Here is a 20,948-nt window from a genome sequence, read left to right as displayed (position 1 = left end):
CAACAACCTAAACGTTGTTATCGACGGCCTTGACGTATCGGCACTCTAGGACACCGGGGCAGACTACTCAGTCTTGAGTGGGAGGCTCTCTCGCCGCCTACGAAAAGTGACAACGCCGTGGGATGGACCTCAAATACAAACCGCTGGAGGGCATCTTGTCACACCAGTCGGAAGATGCACCGCTCGCGTCGAGATCCACGGTGATACGTGCCCTGTGAAATTCGTCATTCTACAAGACTGTGCCAGAGACGTCATTTTTTGCATGAACTTTCTGTGTATATACGGTGCCGTCATCGACCTTGGTGAAAACAGATGGACCCTGCGGACGTCTATCCCACCTTCAGAGAAACCCCAAACATCGTAAGCCACCGGCCGAGTCGCTGCCGACCACGTGAACCTGCCACTGCGATCAAGTGTTGTCGTACCCGTCGTAAGCAATGCAGCTACCTGCAGCGAAGTTGTTCTGGAAGGCAGCCTTCAATTGCTCCTAGGAAGAGGAATAGGCGTCGGAAGAGGAGTGACTAAACTTCACGATAGGCGCACCGTGGTCTTCGTGACAAACTTCCGAAAAGAAACGCAACACCTCACAAAAGGTACTGCTGTGGGCCACGTCGAGGAACTTCGGAACTCCTTCGAAATCGTCGCGATTGCTGAAGAATCATTGCCAGCTCATCAAGACACTACACCGCCAGCGCTGCTTGACGTTAACCCCAAGCTTTCAGGCCCAAAAAGACGGCAGCTAAGTGACCTCCTCGCCGAATAGAGCGACTGCTTCGCGACGTCGTCGAAGGTCCGCCAAACCACCGTTGCGAAGCATCGCATCGTCACCGAGGACGACGTGCTCCCTGTGCACCGATCGCCGTACCGAGTCTCCGTAAAAGAACGGAAGGTCATCCAACAGCATGTGGAAGAAATGCTGAATGACGACATCATCCAGCCTTCAAGCAGTCCGTGGGCCTCTCCAATCGTGCTGGTTAGGAAGAAGGACGGAACGCTTAGATTCTGCGTTGACTACCGGCAGCTGAACGCGGTGACGAAGAAAGACGGCTACCCGCTTCCCCGCATCGACGGCACTCTAGACCGGCTGCGCCACTCTCGATATTTCTCATCGATGGACCTAAAGAGCGGCTACTGGCAGATTGAAGTTGACGAACAGGACCGAGAGAAGACAGCTTTCGTCACGTCGGATGGCTTGTACGAGTTCAAGGTGATGCGCTTCGGCCTGTGCTCGGCGCGGGCAACATTCCGGCGTGTCATGGACACAGTACTGGCAGGGCTGTACTGGTCTAAGAGCTGTCTCGTCTACCTTGACGACGCCGTAATGTTTTCAAGTGACTTCGACGAGCACTTGAGACGACTCCGAGCTGTTCTTCAAGCTATTCAGACCGCCGGACTCACACTCAAGCAAGGTGTACTCTAGAAAGAGAACTTCGGCGACAACAACACACCGTGGTTGCTGGTAATCCCGAGTGACCTTCAACAGGAGATCTTCCAAGCCTGCCACGACGGCCCGACGTCTGGACACCTTGGTTACAGCCGGACACTGGCCCGTATTCGTGAAACGTATTACTGGCCTAAGCTCCCCAAGAGCGTCCACCTATACACACGATCATGCCACGAGTGCCAGCGACGGAAAAAACCTCCGACGAGGCCGGCCGGTCTCCTGCAGCCCATTTCTCCTCCAAGTGCACCCTTTCAGCAAATAGGAATGGATCTACTTGGTCCTTTTCCGCCTTCGACGTCGGGGAACCGCTGGATCATCGTCGCCACAGATTATCTCACGCGGTACGCCGAAACGAAAGCTCTTCCTTCGGGGACTGCTGTGGAAGTTGCCAAGTTTTTCATTGAGTGCATCGTCCTCCGGCACGGCGCTCCAGAAGTTCTGATTTCAGATCGCGGACCATCAATCAGGGCACAGCTGACCCAAGACATCCTCCGACTCAGTCACACCAGCCATCGTCGTACAACTGTGTACCACCCGCAGACCAACGGGCTGACGGAGCGACTCAACAAGACAATCGCCGATATGATATTGCCGCGCGCAAGGCTGAGAAAGCAACGCTCGGTCACGCTCCTCCAGAAAGTTCCCGTTTATTCAAGTACCGCGCGTAACTTCTATCATTTATCCCTGCTTTTGTTTTCTAGAAAGTGCGTGTTCATTCTCGCCCCGATCACGCGACGCTCGAACCGCTTTCGCCGAATCTTCGAGATAGCGGCGCACTCTAGATAAGAGGCCGCCCGCGACCTTGTCGAGTCAGTCTCGCCCTAGCGCTCGATTCTGCTGACACGCCGACTTCGACGCCCGCGACGCTCTGCTTTCTTCTGTTTCCTTCTTTATTTTCGGCACAAGTTCGCCACATTAAACGTTTATTTCTCCCTGTTTATTTCCTGTTTTCTTTTGGTCACCAACCGTGACATTTTGGTGGAGGTGCGGGGTACCGCATGCCCGTACAGCGTTCCCCTCCCGGGGCCCGCAGTGCAAGCCCGATTCCAAGCCCTGTGACAAGACCACTCAACGCGGAACCTGAAACTCGGACCAGTCGCCGAACCCAAGGTCTACACCCGGAATACGGACTTCTGCCACCCAGGACCAGGCAGCCTACGAGGCCGACGATGGACGACCAGCAATCGCAGTCCCCGACCGCCGCCGCCGTCGTCTACCTGCCTGTTGCCCAGCGAACCCCGACGACCTTCCATGGCGAGACCCACGAAGACGTAGAGGACTGGCTCCTGCACTACGAACGTGTAGCACGCCATAATGGATGGACCACTGAGCAGCGCCTCCAAAACCTCTACTTCTCCTTGGAGGGTACCGCGAGGCAGTGGTTCGAGAACCACGAGGCGTCGCTTACGTCGTGGGACACCTGTATCGCTGGCCTGAAGGAGACATTCACGAACCAGACACGACGACAGCGAGCGGAAGACCTCCTTCAAGTACGAACTCAAGGGCCCAACGAAACGGTTACCAGCTTCGTTGAAGACGTCCTCCGCCTGAGCAGCCGCGCCGACCCTCAGTCCACCGAGGAAAAGAAGCTGCGTATCCTGATGCGCGGCGTGAAGGACGACATTTTCGGTGGCCTCGTACGCAACCCACCGACGACGATTCAAGAATTTGTAACCGAGGCGACGAACATTGAGCGTGCACTGCAATCCCGAGCCAGCCACTACCAGAGGCTACCCGGCGTCAGCGCGGTTCCGCCGTCCGCTTGCGATCTTGGCTCCAGCATCTCCAGCATTCGCCAGATCATCCGGGACGTCGTCCGGGAGGAAATTAAGAAGCTCCTGCCTGCTACCCACCAGCCGGCTTCGGTGTCAATAGCCGAAGTTGTCCGCGACGAGGTTCAGCGGGCAATTCAACTGGAGGCTCCTGCCAACGTAGCTGCACCCGAGGAGCCCACCGTGACCTACGCCGCAGTGGCCCGACGGCCACCGCCTCCTCCTCGCGCCTATGTCGCGCCGCCCCGACGCCAGTCTCCTGCGCCGCAGCACGACCGACGCCGCGACGACCAGCCCCAGTACGCCAGCCAGGAGCCCCGTGTACCCCGGAAGACCGATGTGTGGCGAACGGCCGACCGACGCCCGCTCTGCTACCACTGCGGGGAAGCCGACCATGTGTACCGCCGATGCCCATACCGACGACTCGGGCTGCGCGGATTCCACCCAAACGACCCGCGCCCCCGGTATGGTGAACGCCCTCGGGAGATCGACGAGTACCTGCGACGACCCCAGTCCCCCGAGCCTGCGTCCCGCCGAGAGTTCCGGTCGCCATCGCCCCGACGTCCAGCTTCGCCGATGCACCGACCCCGACGTGACAGCCTGTCACCCCTCGCTCCTCACCGGGGAAACTAGGCGCGGCAACCCCTGGAGGTGGAGTTGCCGAAGACAACCGACGTAAAGAGCCTCCAAGAACGACGGAGCGCTCCCACTCTCCCGACCCCAAGCATCACAACGACGCTCCTGCATCGGTGTCTAACAACCTGAACGTTGTGATCGACGGCCTCGACGCATCGGCACTCGTGGACACCGGAGCAGACTACTCAGTCTTGAGTGGGAGGCTCTCCCGCCGCCTTCGAAAAGTCATGACGCCGTGGGAAGGACCCCAAATACGAACCGCCGGAGGACATCTCATCACACCAGTCGGGAGATGCACTGCTCGCGTCGACATCCACGGTGAAACGTGCCCTGTCAAGTTCGTCGTTCTGCAAGACTGTTCGAGGGACGTTATCCTCGGAATGGACTTTCTCTGCGAGTATGGCGCCGTCATCGATCTCGGAACAAACCGGCTGACGCTACGAAAACCTGCTCCACCAGCGGAGGGACCCCAAGCGACGTCACCCACGGTCCGAGTCCTCGCAAACCACGTAAACCTACCACCGCGGTCGAGTGTTTTCGTACTTGTCGGGATCGATGAAGCTTCCTGTGGCGAAGTTCTTCTCGAGGGAAGCCTCCAATTGCTCCTGGGAAGAGGCATAGGCGTCGCAAGGGGAGTAGCTGAACTTCAGGACGGGCGGACTGTGGCCCTCGTGACGAACTTCCGAAACGAAACGCAACACCTCACAAAAGGTGCAGCCGTGGGCCACATCGAGAAACTCCGAAACCCCGCCGAAATCACCGCGATTACTGACGAATCCTCGCCGCCCCAGCAAGACAGTACGTCGCCAGCGCAGCTCGACATTGACCCTAAGCTTCCGGACCCTAAACGGCGTCAGCTGGCTAACCTCCTCGCCGAATACCGCGACTGCTTTGCGACGTCGTCGAAGATGCGCCAGACCGCGGTTGCCAAGCACCGCATCGTTACCGAGGACGACGCGCGCCCTGTGCATCGATCGCCGTACAGAGTCTCCGCTAAGGAAAGGGAGGTGATCCATCAGCAAGTTCAAGAGATGCTAAATGACGACATAATCCAACCTTCAAGCAGTCCATGGGCCTCTCCAGTCGTGCTGGTTAAGAAGAAGGACGGAACTCTTCGGTTCTGCGTGGACTACCGGCAGCTCAACACGGTTACGAAGAAAGACGTCTACCCACTCCCCCGCATCGACGACACTCTAGACCGGCTGCGCCACTCTCGATACTTTTCATCGATGGATCTGAAGAGCGGCTACTGGCAAATCGAGGTCGACGAACGGGATCGAGAGAAGACAGCCTTCGTCACGCCGGATGGACTGTACGAGTTCAAGGTGATGCCCTTCGGACTATGCACGGCGCCAGCAACTTTCCAGCGTGTCATGGACACCGTGCTGGCAGGGCTGAAGTGGCAGAGTTGTCTCGTCTACCTTGACGACGTCGTAGTATTTTCAGCTGACTTCGACGAGCACTTGAGACGACTCCGAGCTGTTCTTCAAGCCATTCAGACCGCCGGACTCACACTCAAGCCGTCAAAGTGCCGGTTCGCCTATGACGAACTGAAGTTCCTTGGCCACGTGGTTAGTAACGAAGGCGTCCGCCCAGACCCCGAGAAGACTCGCGCCGTCGCGGCATTTCCAGCGCCGACAGACAAGAAGGCCGTGCGAAGATTCCTTGGACTTTGTGCCTATTATCGACGCTTCGTTCGGGATTTCGCAAGGATTTCCGCACCACTTACGAATCTCACGAAGGACGCCGAGAAGTTCGAATGGGCCGAGGAGCAACAGCAGGCATTCGACGAACTGAAACAACGACTCCAGACTCCTCCTGTGCTTGGACATTTCGACCAGGATGCGGAAACAGAAATTCACACGGACGCAAGTAACGCGGGACTGGGCGCAGTACTAGTCCAAGTGCAAGAAGGCATCGAGCGAGTCATCGCCTACGCAAGTCGGACATTGTCCAAGGCGGAGAAAAATTACTCCACGACTGAGAAAGAATGCCTTGCGGTCGTCTGGGCAATAACGAAGTTTCGTCCGTACTTGTACGGGAGCCCGTTTCGTGTAGTCACGGACCACCACTCGCTCTGCTGGCTTGCGAACCTGAAGGACCCGTCAGGACGCCTCGCTCGATGGAGTCTTCGACTACAAGAGTTCAACATGACAGTGGTCTATAAGTCAGGCCGCAAGCACAGCGACGCCGACTGCCTGTCCAGAGCCCCCGTCGAAACCCCTTCCGGCTGCAGCGACGACAATGACGACGAGTGCTTCCTAGGAGCAGTGAACACCGACGATATGGCACGACGTCAACGGGACGATCCTGAGCTGCGCGCATTAATCGAGCACCTGGAAGGGGGCAGGAGTACCGTGCCACGTGTCTTCTCACGAGTACTGCCGACCTTCGCCATCCGACAAGGTGTACTCTACAAAGAGAACTTCGGGAACAACAACTCGCCGTGGCTGCTGGTAATCCCGACCGACCTTCGAGGGGAGATCTTTCAAGCATGTCACGACGACCCGACGTCCGGACACCTTGGATACAGCCGGACACTGGCCCGTATTCGTGAAAAGTATTACTGGCCCAAGCTCCCCAAGACCGTCCACCTGTACACACGATCATGCCACGAGTGCCAGCGACGCAAAAAACCTCCGACGAGGCCGGCCGGACTCCTGCAGCCTATTTCTCCTCCAACTGCACCCTTCCAGCAGATCGGAATGGATCTACTTGGTCCTTTTCCGCCTTCGACGTCGGGGAACCGCTGGATCATCGTCGCCACAGATTATCTCACGCGGTACGCCGAAACGAAAGCTCTTCCTTCGGGGACTGCTGTGGAAGTTGCCAAGTTTTTCATTGAGTCCATCGTCCTCCGGCACGGCGCTCCAGAAGTTCTGATTACAGATCGCGGATCATCGTTCATGGCACAACTGACCCAAGAAATCTTCCGACTCAGTCACACCAGCCATCGTCGTACAACTGCGTACCACCCGCAGACCAACGGGCTGACGGAGCGACTCAACAAGACAATCGCCGATATGATCTCTATGTACGTCGACGTAGAGCACAAGACGTGGGACGAGGTGCTGCCCTACGTCACGTTCGCCTACAATACGGCGGTTCAAGAGACCACTGGATTCACCCCTTTCCAGCTGGTACATGGTCGGAAGGTAACGACCATGCTGGACGCCATGCTGCCCCATGAGCCATCTGACAACGAGAGCGACGACGCCCAGGCGGTTGCTCAACGCGCCGAAGAAGTTCGCCAGCTCGCCCGACTCCTGATTCAAGACCAGCAACGCGTCGACGCCGGCCGCTACAACCTTCGTCGCAGGGACGTCCACTTCCAGCCCGGAGATAGGGTGTGGGTATGGACGCCCATCCGTCGCCGCGGCCTCAGTGAGAAACTGCTGAAACGGTACTTTGGACCATACAAGGTACTTCGTCGCCTCGGCGAGCTGAACTACGAGGTGATGCCCGACGGAACACGAACATCGTCACGCCGCCCACCACGACCTGAGGTCGTCCACGTCGTGCGCCTGAAGCCGTACTACGCTCGATAGGACTGTGGACCTTTTTTGCTCCAAAAGACTCTTTAGTTTATCGTTCTTTTTTATTTTGATTTGTTTTACACTGCATCGGGGCGATGCACTTTTAAAGGGGGGAGTAATGCCGCGCGCAAGGCTGAGAAAGCAACGCTCGGTCACGCTCCTCCAGAAAGTTCCCGTTTATTCAAGTACCGCGCGTAACTTCTATCATTTATCCCTGCTTTTGTTTTCTAGAAAGTGCGTGTTCATTCTCGCCCCGATCACGCGACGCTCGAACCGCTTTCGCCGAATCTTCGAGATAGCGGCGCACTCTAGATAAGAGGCCGCCCGCGACCTTGTCGAGTCAGTCTCGCCCTAGCGCTCGATTCTGCTGACACGCCGACTTCGACGCCCGCGACGCTCTGCTTTCTTCTGTTTCCTTCTTTATTTTCGGCACAAGTTCGCCACATTAAACGTTTATTTCTCCCTGTTTATTTCCTGTTTTCTTTTGGTCACCAACCGTGACAATATCTATGTACGTCGACGTAGAGCACAAGACGTGGGAGAAGGTGCTGCCCTACGTCACGTTCGCCTACGATAGGGCGATTCAAGAGACCACCGGATTCACACCTTTCCAGCTGGTACATGGTCGGAAAGTAACGACCATGCAGGACGCGATGCTGCCCCATGAGCCAGCTGACAATGAGAGCGACGACGCCCAGGTGGTTGCTCAACGGGCCCAAGAAGTCCGCCACCTCGCCCGACTCCTGATTTAAGACCAGCAACGCGTCGACGCGGGCCGCTACAACCTTCGTCGCAGGGACGTCCACTTTCCATTCGGAGACAGGGTGTCGGTGTGTGGACGCCCATCCGTCGCCGCGGCCTCAGTGAGAAACTGCTGAAACGGTACTTTGGATCATACGAGGAACTTTGTCGCATCGGCCAGCTGAACTACAAGGTGATTACCGACGGAACGCGAACATCGTCACGCCGCCCACCACGACCTGAGGTCGTCCATGTCATGCGCCTGAAGCCGTACTACGCTCGATAGGACTGTGGACCTTATGCGCTCCAAAGAACTCTTTATTTTATCGTTCTTTTTTATTTTGTTTTTTCTTGCATTGTATCGGGGCGATGCACTTTTTAAAGGGGGGAGTAATGCCGCGCACCAAGTTGGCAGCGCGGCCGTGGCCTAACGGTTATCGAAAAAAACAAAAAGCCTAACGGTTATCGCGTTTGCCTCCCACGCAAAGGGCCAGGGTTCGATTCCTGGGAGCGGCGCATATTTTTGTTTATTCCTGCAGACCAGTAATCTGGTAAATTTGAGGACCGTCTTGCTGATTCGAGATTAGAATGTTCTACGCGCCGAGCCTTCTACGCCGAATGCTCCAGAAGCCCACGCGTGTACAAAAGCGGCTCTCCGCGTGGCAAGGCGGAGTCAGTTGCGCCTGTGCGTTCGATCCTGCTGCTTCGCCGCCTTCGACGCCCGCGACGCTTTGTTAACTTTCTTTTTCCTCTTTTATTTTTGGGCACAAGTTCGCCCCCGTTAAACGTTTATTTTCTTCAGTCATTATCGCCTCATCACTTGTCATTCGTGAAAATAGTATCGATCGATAGTGTTGAAAAACTATTGATAGTACTATTGATAGCGAAGACATGGCAGATATTCAGCAATGAATATCTTTTAGCTTGTTGCCTTTTCTTAGATCGGTTTTAGTTGAGATAGATGTGAATACTAGCCACCCTTATTATTTCAATTGCTACGCGGCCCAATTAGCCGTGAATTAATCAACTTATTGTGGTATTGATCCACTCATCTGATGCCCACCGAGCACCACAAATATACAGCGAAGGTGGCATCAGCTTATCTGCCACCACCGTTTTTCAAAAATTGTGTGAAGTTTAAAAACAAATGCCCCGTACGGCACGTGTTCACTTTCCATTTGCAGGTATAAGTTTTACTCAGACTTTCTCAATATTTCCAGCAGTCAGGTAGGAATCGAAAGCTCCCTGATGATTGCACTAGGGTATACCAATCTGGAGAAATCACAAGTAATGACTTTATTGTCCTCAATTTTTTTGTGTGCAAGCTAGTACTGGTAAGAAAAAGGGGGCCCTCAGTATTGTTAAACACCAATACTCTAGTCACACATCCACTTGTAGAAACTTCTTTGATAGCCATATGCTTATTTCGAACACATTAATATATTTTGTGAAAGGCCTTTTATTTTATTTTATTTGAAAATTACGCTTTTCTAAATGTGTGAACTGCTGTTTTTACCTATTTATTCTTTTACCTCAACAGTAGTAGGAGAAGTGTTACCAGAATAGTGAAGTTAAGACTGGAGAGGAGGAGAGCAGACAGGAGAAAACCACCAACTGTGGCGAGCAGGGGTGCTTTCCTCTTCTCCCTGTACTGCTTATCTTGAGTTGCAATATGCTGTAGCTTATTTGTCTCATTGAGAAACTGAATTTATAATCAAACATGGACTCCTGAAAACACCTTTCGACTGTTTTTGTATACTCCGAAAATGCTGAACCCTATTTTATAACCCTTCTGGGCATTTTGTGCCTGTTCACATTGAGGAAATTGTCAGAATAAACATGCGCCAATCTGCAGTGTAGCATGAATGTACGCAACAATGTTTTCTCATTGGTGCTCATAAGAGCACTGCAGGGAAGCTGCAATCTAAAGAAACGGCTGTATTCCGCTGAGGTGAAGCCTACTTTGGGGGTAGACCTTAAGGAAAATATCATCACCTATGTGCATGATAGTGCCGATAAATGTGCTTAGCGAGAGTTTTTCCCATTTGTGCCATGGAAAACACTGCAGGAAAGTCAAAACCTTGGCAAAGGGGTACTTTATAAAGCAGGTGATGCCAGCTTTAGGGTGATCTCTAGTTCGGAATGCTGCCCAAATTATTGCACTTTTTGCCAAAAATTTGTTAATTATGTGAAGTTCCTAGAAATTTATCATAAGAGAGCAGTTTAATCTTGTTTAAACCTAGTGAGGAATATGATGTAAAGCATAGAAGAAATGCACTGGTTTGAAACAACTGAAATAACTTAATACTCACCGAGTATGTTGAGGGACCGTTTTAATGGGCCAGAGTTTCTTGTACCTGAAGTTCGTAACTTTAAAAAGGTATTTCCCAGTTGGTTCTGGGCATGTGCATCTGCTTTGAAGCTTGGAGTGTGTAATCGGCTTATGCTGGTTATGTGTGCTCAGTGAATCTTAATTTCGCGCAAACTAAAATTGCCAGTTATTCTTCTTTTTTGTTTGGCAACAAACTCGCTGGTTCCATCTGTCAGATAGCCCTTTTAAACTTCCGGTTGACATTTTTTAACGGATCTTTCCTCCACAAAATAGCAAAAAAATGTTCACTCAGTGTAAAATACAGCCCTTTTGTAAAGAAAACTCTCAGATTTAGTCCCACTAATGATGCAAAACAGTATCTTTACGTCGTACCGGAAGTATTTTTTTTTGCCTATTCCGACGCTAGAGCCTCCACGTTTCAACTTGCGCGAAAAAGAGTGAATACCGCCGTTGTGAAGAGTTATGCAGAATCAGAGCTCGCACTGGTGCTCTGGGGAGGCGGATAGCTCGTGCATGCCACTTACAGTTGCTATTTTGTTCTGCTCATTACGCATGCAGTTCACATTCCAGGTGCCTGCTTTTGGATGGCTTTCTGATGCTTTTCTTGTTCATGCACATTTATGTGATTTGCTCATTGTACTTAGATTGCATAGCACATTCCTGATCATGGCATTCGGTCAAATTTTCTCATTCATGCACATTCGGTTTGGCACCAAAATACACATTCAATTGGTCTCATTTTGTACATTCAGCTTGCGGATTTCTGGCATAATTTCACATTCAAGTTGCATTGAATTGCTCATTAATGCACGTTATTTTTCGTGCCAAAATGAATGAGATTTCAGTTCTTTTTTCCAGCAGGGAAGCCTTTGCTTAGATTATTACACAGAAGTCTGGCAGTTGGAATACAATAAACAACAAATGTTTTGGCCAGTATGCCATCTAGAAAAAAGTTATCAAACTTCACAATGATGTAAATATAATGCCTTATGTGATATTACTGGGACACTCACGAGTAGAGGATGTAAGCAAAGTAATGGGGCATCTCAATTCTTTTTGATTACTAACGTCCACTTTAGAGCGACATATATAAATTGATTACAATGCAAAACGAATAAGTGTTATGATTACCATTTTTCTATCGTTTTATGGACTAACATATCATTTCGCCTTTGTGATCAGCGTGATAAAGGGCAGCATCATCGGGAGCACTGTGAAGCTTATTGCAAGGGCGGTGAGATCATATCCAATCTGCGTCTACAGCACATGACATCCGTATTTGATCTGCCCCTGCCAATTGGGTGCAGGTATCCACAGGTAATCTGTGGATATGTTGGGCTCTAGGCATCCTCTACTACAGATAATGGCATCATCCTGAGCGAAGTGTACTGTACAGGGCTGGGCATCATATTTGCTGAGCTAGGATGGCTGGACATTAAAGGGAAGACCTGCACGAGCAGGTATCGCTACTTGTGCGACGATATCACATCTGTGTGTTGACTTGTTGTCCAATGTGCAGTTGGGATTCAATTAATCGCAAAAAAGGCCAAGTAATATTTACTTGGCCTCTTTTGCGAGCCCATGTGTGCAAGACTGCAAACATATTGAAGATATGATTTGTAGAAAGAATCACACTCAGCGCTTTTTAGATTTCTAGACCAATGATAATAAGCCATTGGCTAAGACTTACTACTGGCCAGCCTCAGAAAATAAATTACCAACGTTGGTAGACCATCGGCTAAGACAGGCAAATGTTGGCCAGCCTAAGCCAATCAATTACCAACGTTGGTAACCGACTGGTTAAGGCAGGCCAATGTTGGCCAGTTTAAGTTAATCGATTGCCAACGTTGGTAAGCCATTGGCTAAAACAGGCCAATGTTCACCAGCCTAAGTGGATGGATCGCCAATGGGCGCGTTAGGTGAGCGTTCCTTTACTCACTCCGACGCTCCGAGTTTCATACTCTGAGCGCAGCAACTAAACGGCGCAAGGCGTACAGGAGCGCGACACACAAAAAACTATCGACGAGCCGCACGAGCACCTTCTGACCGCACGGTTATAACGAACTCGGCATCTCGTAGATACGGGTGGCAGTGGCCAAAATTACTTTGGAGATAAATTAACTAAGGCCCGTGTGGAGTGGCAGGATGTAAAGTAAATAAACCGGCGACGTTGTGAAGTTTCTACAAACGTTTTAATACTCCTCAAAGGTTTGAAGACTCGCTTCGAGCACATATGTGGAAAGTTACCTTGGCCGATCTATTTATTAACAATGCATGCTGTTCATATTTCAATTGAAGACAATTAACATTCTTAAACCCGCTTGTCGACGCAGGAAATCGTATAACTTGTCAGATATTTTGTGGCTTAAGTGTATTGCAGCCCGAGACGGAAGCCGTTAGTGTGCTACGTCGATACCGGCACGCCGTCGTTGAATAGATAGCCGTTTTCGGGTGAGATGCATGAGCATGATATGTTTCGGCTTTCCAATCGGAGTAACTTTATTCGCTGGGTAAATTCGTTGGCTGGGCGAAGCATCCTAAAAAAGGCAGCGGTCCGACTGTCTTCTCATCTCAATAACGTTTCTGTCGCTGTGCTGTCGGCACGCTACCGTTCGATAGATGAATTCGTTTTCAGGCGACATGCATGAACAAACCTTTTCCGCAGCGCTAACATGCTTCGGCTTTTAAATCGGAGTATCTTTATTTTGTACCAAAATTAACTGCTGGGCTAGTTGGTAATGCATTATAGAGGACAAGAGCGCAAAATACACGTGACAAGTAGAACTCGAGAGCGCTTTGTCCTGTCCTTCTACTTGTCCGTGTCGTTTGCGCTCTTGTCCTTTATAATATCTTTATTCGCTGGACTAAGCATTATAAAAGGGGAAGCGGTCCGAATGTCTCATCATCTTGACAACCTTTCTGTCGCTGTGCTATCGGCACGCCACTGTTTGATAGATTATTTCGTTTTCAGGTGAGATGCAAGGGGATCGGTGGCCGAGTGGTCTAGCGCACACCAGCTGAAGCGCGTGGAGCGAAAGCTCGCGCTGCAAAACCCAGGGGTGCTATGTTGCGCTTTTGGGACTCCCAGGAGACTAGGGAGAAGCAAGAGACGTCAACAATAGAGCAAACGCAGATTGGATGTTGACAGAAGAAAACAAAATCAACATTCAATCTGCATTTGCTGCGTTGTTGACGTCACTTCCTTCTGCCTAGTCTCCTGGGAGTCCAAAAAGCGCAACATAGCACCCCTGGATCCTGGGCTCAATCCCCGCCCCTGCCCGTTTCGATCTGGATGAGCATCGACCCGGCATGCGGTCGTGTATCACTACTGCGTGGTGCACGTTAAACACCACAGGTTAACGGTTATACCGCACTGGTTAAATTGCTCATCGACATCTGAGACACCAAACGCCCACTGAGGCAGACTAACTTCCGGCAGTATAAACACACACACAACAATTTGCTTTAGGTGAGATGCACGAACAAACCTTTTCCGGAACGCTATAATTGACGAAAGTAATCACTGGAGAAGGGGAACAGGGAGGACAAAGGACAAACATAAATCTCCAAACAGCAGCTAGGTGACTGGTGAGCGACCAAAAAAATCCGCCTGGTCCGGGTATCGAACCCGGGACCTCTCCGTTACATGTGGAGCGCTCTACCAACTGAGCTAACAAGGGGTTAGACGTCAGTAGAGCAAACGGGTTTTATCAGCTGCCACCAGTCTAACACCAACAGGGGTGATTGCATTTAATTGCATTATAATATAACCTTAAATTTGCAAGTTTCACCCCTGTTGATGTTAGACTGGTGCCAGCTGATAGAACCCGTTTGCTCTACTGACGTCTAACCCCTGGTTAGCTCAGTTGGTAGAGCGCTTCACATGTAATGGGGAGGTCCCGGGTTCGATACCCGGACCAGGTGGATTTTTTCGGTCGCTCACCAGTCACCTAGCTGTTGTTTGGAGATTTATGTTTGTCCTTTGTCCCCCTTGTTCCCCTTCTTCATGGATTACTTTCGTCATTCTTGTCCAGCTCGCTTGCACCTTTACATTTAATTGCATTATAATATAATGCTATAATTGCTGTCTAATTGGCTTTCAAATCAGATTGTTTTTACCTGCTGGATTAGGCACTAATCAACTGAAAAGGAGCAGCGGTCCGGCCATGCCTTTCGTCTCGACGGTCTCAACAAAAGCGCAGCCATCTTGTTTGTTTACGTGACGTTACGGAGCGCGAAGAAGGCACTCGCGCTCCGAGAAATACTCGGTGCGCGAAGAGCGCTCTCGAGTGCCAGTTTCCGGCGGCACTCCTGTGCGTTTGGTGAAAGCAGCGCCAAACTATCGCGCTCCGGAGCACGGACTTAACGCGACCAATATGCTGTAAAGCCACTGGCTAAGACAGGCCAGCCAAAGCCAATTGATTGCCAAGTTTGGTAAGCCACTAGCTAAGACAGGCCAATGTTCACCAGCATAATCCAATCGATTACCAATGGTGGTAACCCCTTGGCTAAGACAGGCCAATGTTGGCCAGCCTAAGCCAATCGACTACCAATGTTGCTCACCCATTGGCTAAGACAAGCCAATGTTGGCTAGCCTAAGCCAATCGATTGCTAATGTTGGTAGCTCTTTGGCTGAGACAGGCCAATGTTGGCCAGCCTAAGCCAATCGATTACCAACGTTGGTAGCCCATTGGCTAGGACAGGCCAATGTTGGCCAGCTTAGGCCAGTGTACTGCCAACGTTGGTAAGCCATTGGCTAAGACATGCGAATGTTGGCCAGCCTAAGCCAATCGATTACCAACGTTGGTAACCTATTGGCTAAGACAGGCCGATGTTGGCCAGCGATGCCATTGACCTCGGCTGCATCGACAGTATAAAGACAGCGTTTCTCGGCCCTGATGGACACAGCGGCAGTGGCAGCAGGTTACGCTGGAACCTAAGCAACGTTTTTCGCCATTGCAGGTTGGTACTATTTTGTTTTGCACAAACAGATATTTATCTTTACCATCTGCTGCTGCTGCTGCTGCTGCTCTTCCTGCTGTTTCCGCTGTAATTCTTGCTGTTATTTCTTGCTGTGTTGCGATACTTGACAGATGCTTCAACATGGCGGATGACTCGAAAGATATCTGTCTACATCGCAGTCTAGCCTTTCAGGAAAAATGCTCGCAAATCACATGCGTGGAGTGCCAGTACTCTTACCATATAGGCACTTGTTCTGGCGTTCCGGAAGAGTCACGTGTTCCTTCACGTAAAACCTGGCGCTGCCAGACATGTAAAACAGCCAAGTCTCGAGGCAGTCAGGGCAGCAAACAAAACAAAGATCTAGATGTAGCTGATATGCTGGTCAGCATGAATGCCAAACTAGACAGCCTATTAAACTTAAAAGAAACAGTGACTGCCATGGAGCAATCACTTCAGCACATGTCGGCGAAATATGATGCAGTGCTGAAGCAAATGGATGAACACGACGGGCAAATAAAAAACTTAAAGAAAAGGGTGACGCAACTGGAAAAAGCTGAACCAACAGCGGAGATTGACAGGTTAAAACAAAAAGTTCACGACCTTGAATGGAGGAGACGCAGGCAAAACCTTGAAATACACGGGATCCCCATGAGCGAACAGGAAAACCTTTTGGCTAAGATAAATGACCTTGCAAAGCAACTGGAAGTGCCCGACTTGACAGCAGATCAAATCATGGCCATGCATCGGCTACCCTCGCGCACTGATAAGATACCCAGAATTTCGGTTCGCTTTTCAAATCAAGCAACTCGGGATCTGTGGCTCGAGAAACGACTGAACTTAAAGCGACTTCGTAGCAAAGCGTACATCTTGAAAAACTTAACAAACCAGGATAAAACACTTCTTTGGGAAACCAGAAAATGGGCATAGGCAGGACGGTACCAATACGTTTGGTACAAACATGGAAAAGTACTCGTAAGGGAAAAAGATGGGGCACAAGCACATGTAGTGAAAACTCTAGATGACTTCCAAACACTTGTGTAGTTTTTGGCTGCTGGTAGTTTACTTTTATTTTTCCTTCTTTTGCTATGAATGACAAGACTCTTTCGTTAAGAAGTGAAATCGAATTTCTTTTCAAGAACCAACCAAAGGCGCCACTTTCTTTCTTTCACCTAAATGTGCAATCGATACGGAATAAATTTGATGACTTAAACATATTTTTGGATGGTTTTAATTTTCTTTTTGATGTTATTATGCTCAGTGAAACATGATATAAAAATACCGAAGAAGTAGAGAGGCTTGAGAATTACGAAATATTTAGTGTAAACAGAACCAATGAAGTAGGAGGCGGAGTATGTATACATGTAAAAAGAGGTCTTGAGTGCACACTTATACGTGACTTTACAGCTATTACAAGCGATTATGAAATACTAACTTTACAACATGCAAAAACTGTTTTTTCTGTTGTCTATTGCCCGCCAAGTGGTAATATCTCCTCCTTTCTTTAGTTTCTCGACGTGTATTTTAAGTTTCTTGGTGAAAACAAATTGACTGTCTGCTTTGGAGCTGATTTTAACATAGACATGCTTGCGTCGTCCTCACATAAAACTGAAATGCCGACTTTATACCAGTCATGCGGACTCTTCAACGTTATATCCCAGCCTACTCGCATTACACCCCGAAATACGGCGTTTGTTGGATTTATTTTTAACAAATATTTGAGAATCGGACGTAATTGCTGGAGTGGTTGGGGAAACTATTAGCGACCACCTTCCAATATATATGCTTGCAAATGTAGACTACAGCTAAAAAAAAAATATCTGATCATATTTATTTTAGGAATATAAGCGCTAAAAACCTTGATCTTTTTGAACAACAGATAGGTTCCGAAGTCTGGAGTGCGGTGCTGTCTAGCGTGTCTTGCTGACGAAGCATTTAATTGTTTTCTTGAAAGGTTTAAAATGATATATGACCGCTGCTTTCCTTATGAATTGCATAGGGTTCCTCGAAAGTCTCGTAAACCCTGGGTTACACCCGAAATAAAAAAAAATTATAAATACGAAAAATAATCTGTACCACAGATTCGTGCACACTAAAGATGTTAACATCTTGGTTGCATTTAAGAAACTTAGAAATCAATTAACAAAAACTTTAAGGCAGGCTAAACGCGTGTATTTCAATAATTTATTTAAATATGACAAGAAATCCGAGGTAGTATCGAGAAAAGTAAATGAGTTAATTAAACAAGGGTGGCATGCGGATAAAGTAACGGAAATTAAGATCGAAGGCACCGTGGTAAAAGGGGCTGCTTTAACCAAAACGTTTAGTGATCATTTTGCTACACTTTTCCAGAGTGTACACTGTGCGGATGCCGTTAGGTATGTCCAGAAGGTTTCACATAGTATGTTTCTGTTTTCAACTGACGAACATGAAGTATTTTCTGTTTTCCAAAGCTTAAAAAATAGTAAGAGCTCCGATATATAGGATTTTCAAATTAAAACTATCAAGCATGTTTTGCGGTGGATTGTTCTTTGTTTAACATATATTTTTAATCTAGCAATCGAGAACTGAACTTTTCCGCAAAAGATGCAGGTAGCAAAGGTATCTGTGCTATATAAAGCTGGAGATAAATACAACCTCGAAAATTATAGACAAATTTCTAAAAACTCAGAAAAAATCATACATCACAGGTTGTATAGTTTCTGCGAAAAGTTTTCTATTTTAACGCCCTGTCAATACGGATTTAGGAGGGGTTTGTCTACCGAACTTGTCTTGCTAAAACAAAAGGAATTAATTTTAAACAATATTGAAAAAAAGTTATTAACACTCGGAGTATTCATAGATTTTTCAAAGGCGTTTGACTGCATTAATCATGACACGTTACTTCAAAAGCTGCATATCTATGGCATTCGTGGCGTTGCTCTAGATATGATTAGAAGTTATCTTAGTTATCGGTACCAGTGTGTTGAAATAAATAAAAAACAATCGGATCTTAGGAAACAGACTGCCGGCGTACCGCAAGGGAGCATTTTGGGACCACTTCTTTTTAATCTATACACAAACGACATCGTAAATATTGATCAAAATGTGAGTCTCATTATTTACGCTGATGATACCAGTATATTCTTTTCAGGTGATGATACTGATCAGATTATAAGTGCCGCAAATATTTTTTGCAAAAGTTAAATGCCTGGACAAATTCAAATTCATTAGAAATAAATGGCAGTAAGACAAAAGCCGTATTATTTAGATCACGAAATACAAACTGTTTCTATACGTCCATTTTTTCTCTTGGAACACACTGTATAGATATAGTTGAAAGCGTAAAAGTTCTCATAATTATATTTATTCAATACATGTCATAGGACGAACCTGTACAACAGACATGTCAAAAATTATCAAGAGTTGTAGGTATTATGTACAAATATCGCCACATCCTCCCGATCTCGGTTATGCTCCTTATATATAATTCCCTTTTCTACTCAAAATATAATTATTGCTTCTCGGTATGGGGGAATACGGCCACTACGAGCATAAAACTGCTACATACTGTACAAAAAAAGCGGTTCGTATTATATGTAATACTGAGTATAATAGTCATACTAGTCCATTATTTATTAAATTGAATATTGTACAGATTCTTAGTCAGTATTATTATAAACTTTTTCTTTCATTGAAAATATCTTTTTGCCAAAAAGAAAATATATTCATATCTATTTCCGACCTTAGGATGAGGGAGGTTACCTATGAAACTAGGTCTGCAGACGCATGGTTAGTGCCGCACTCCAGAACGAACTACGGAAATCAGACATTTAAATATGTAGTACCTCGTTTTTTTAAATTGCCTGAGTGAGTTGAATGTAAAATTTTTCAATGACACCATAAAAAATGTACGTTCCATGTTTGTGAGAGAGTGCCCCTAGAATTTGTAAATTTGGCTAAATCGATTACTTTTCCCCCTTCCCCCCTCTCCCATCTAATGTTGTTTATTTTTTTGTGCTATAAGTGCGATGGTGAAAAACATGTAAATGTACATGCTGTCCTCTTCTGCTGCTGTGGGGAGGCAGAGGCTCGTCAAGCAACAACTGAGTTGCTTTTTTCTCTGTCTCCCCTCTCCAAATGGAAAGAAATAAAGAGTTTGAGTTTGAGTTTGAAAGCCAGTGAATCCCCAACATTGGTACTACAATGGCTGTAATGGCCCAACCTTGGTCAATCGTTTGCCAATTGAATTCCAATACTGGCCCGATGTTGTGTGCTGCCTGGGCTGGTTCTTGTGCTGCCACATCAGTTTTGGTGGTAGCGCTGTCGCCGCCGCCAACGCTTGCGCTCCCCGCGTTTCCATTCAAGATGGTTAGTGGTATACTCATGGGGGCCTCGCTGCTGCAGGTGCTGCCATGTAGCTCTGGGTCGTGGTGGCGTCACCGCCACCACCTGTGCTCCCTATGAATGCAGCCGAAGTAGTGACAGGGATTCTGGGAGGGCTCTTTGTCGTGGGTGTTACCACGGACATTGGCTCGGGAGGGGTGCCGTCTTACTGACGAAGTTTGTGCTCCCCGTCGTCCCTGTCGAAACGGCGACTGGAATTTGGAGAGCGTTCGCTGTCACGGCCATATGGTTTAGGTTCTGCACATTCTGTCGTAGCCCTTCTTATGAATTCGTTCCCTCCTTGTGGAGGTTCTAGTAGCAGAAATCCACCGCTGTTGGGCTACATGTAACCACAGCAGTCGATCCGCAGAGTGCCAAGGCCCCGGGATCACATTTCTGAAATGTTACAGCCTTGTTGTGGGCATGGAGGCCGGTCAGAGACAGATTTAATGTGCGCCTGGGCACATCTGCACCGCAAAAGAACTCATGGGTGTGCCAAATGAATGGTGGGACGGACTGTGCAAGTCTGTCTTTTTCAGAACGGCGTTAACAATAGATAATGTCTGAATCATTCTTGTCATACGTAGGTGAAGTCCTTAGTCCTTAGTTCACCAGGAAGGTGTCCAAGAAATTGTAGCTAGTTTTAGTTGCTAAGAAGAGCGGTGTGTTTTGCATTCAGTCTTGCACCTTGGCATTCCATTCACTTTGGGATCAGGTGCTTCATTCTTGTGCGTCCTTGATTGTTTCCTTAGCCCTGAGAAGTATTGGAAGTTTATATTTTTTTATTTTTGGGAACCATGTGATGTAAATATCTGGCATGTTTTTTATTGCTGAAAGCTGTTTGAAGTTAGCCTTTTGTCCACCTAAGCATAATGGTCGGGAGCTGCACTCAAGTGTTTTGTAGCCACACCTCAAAGTATGATTGAAAGCATAATGGTCGGGAGCTTCACTCAAGTGTTTTGTTGCCACACCTCAAAGTATGATTGAAAGCATCGATGCATGCTATCGATACCAAGATCGGGACTTCAGAACCCACGCAGCACAAAACGTCGTGGAAACGTCGAGAAGATGTCCCTGACGTCCGTGACGCCCCGCGTGACTTCGATCACGTTTTTTTTATGTTGAGGTGACGTCCTTATATAACTTTTCATTAGAGTCCAATC

At 48.6% G+C, this 20,948-nt stretch overlaps 1 pseudogene; it reads left to right on the top strand.

The window, feature by feature from the left end:
* The first annotated feature begins 16,508 nt into the window (after positions 1-16,508).
* On the top strand, positions 16,509-17,036 carry LOC115310272 (annotated as a pseudogene).
* Positions 17,037-20,948: the final 3,912 nt, after the last annotated feature.

The sequence above is a fragment of the Ixodes scapularis genome, unplaced genomic scaffold, assembly GCF_016920785.2.
Source record: "Ixodes scapularis isolate PalLabHiFi unplaced genomic scaffold, ASM1692078v2 PGA_scaffold3__209_contigs__length_174095766, whole genome shotgun sequence".
In the NCBI taxonomy this organism is placed as follows: domain Eukaryota; kingdom Metazoa; phylum Arthropoda; class Arachnida; order Ixodida; family Ixodidae; genus Ixodes; species Ixodes scapularis.
The sequence above is the reverse complement of the archived record's forward strand: the minus strand, read 5'-3'. Positions and strand labels throughout refer to the sequence as shown.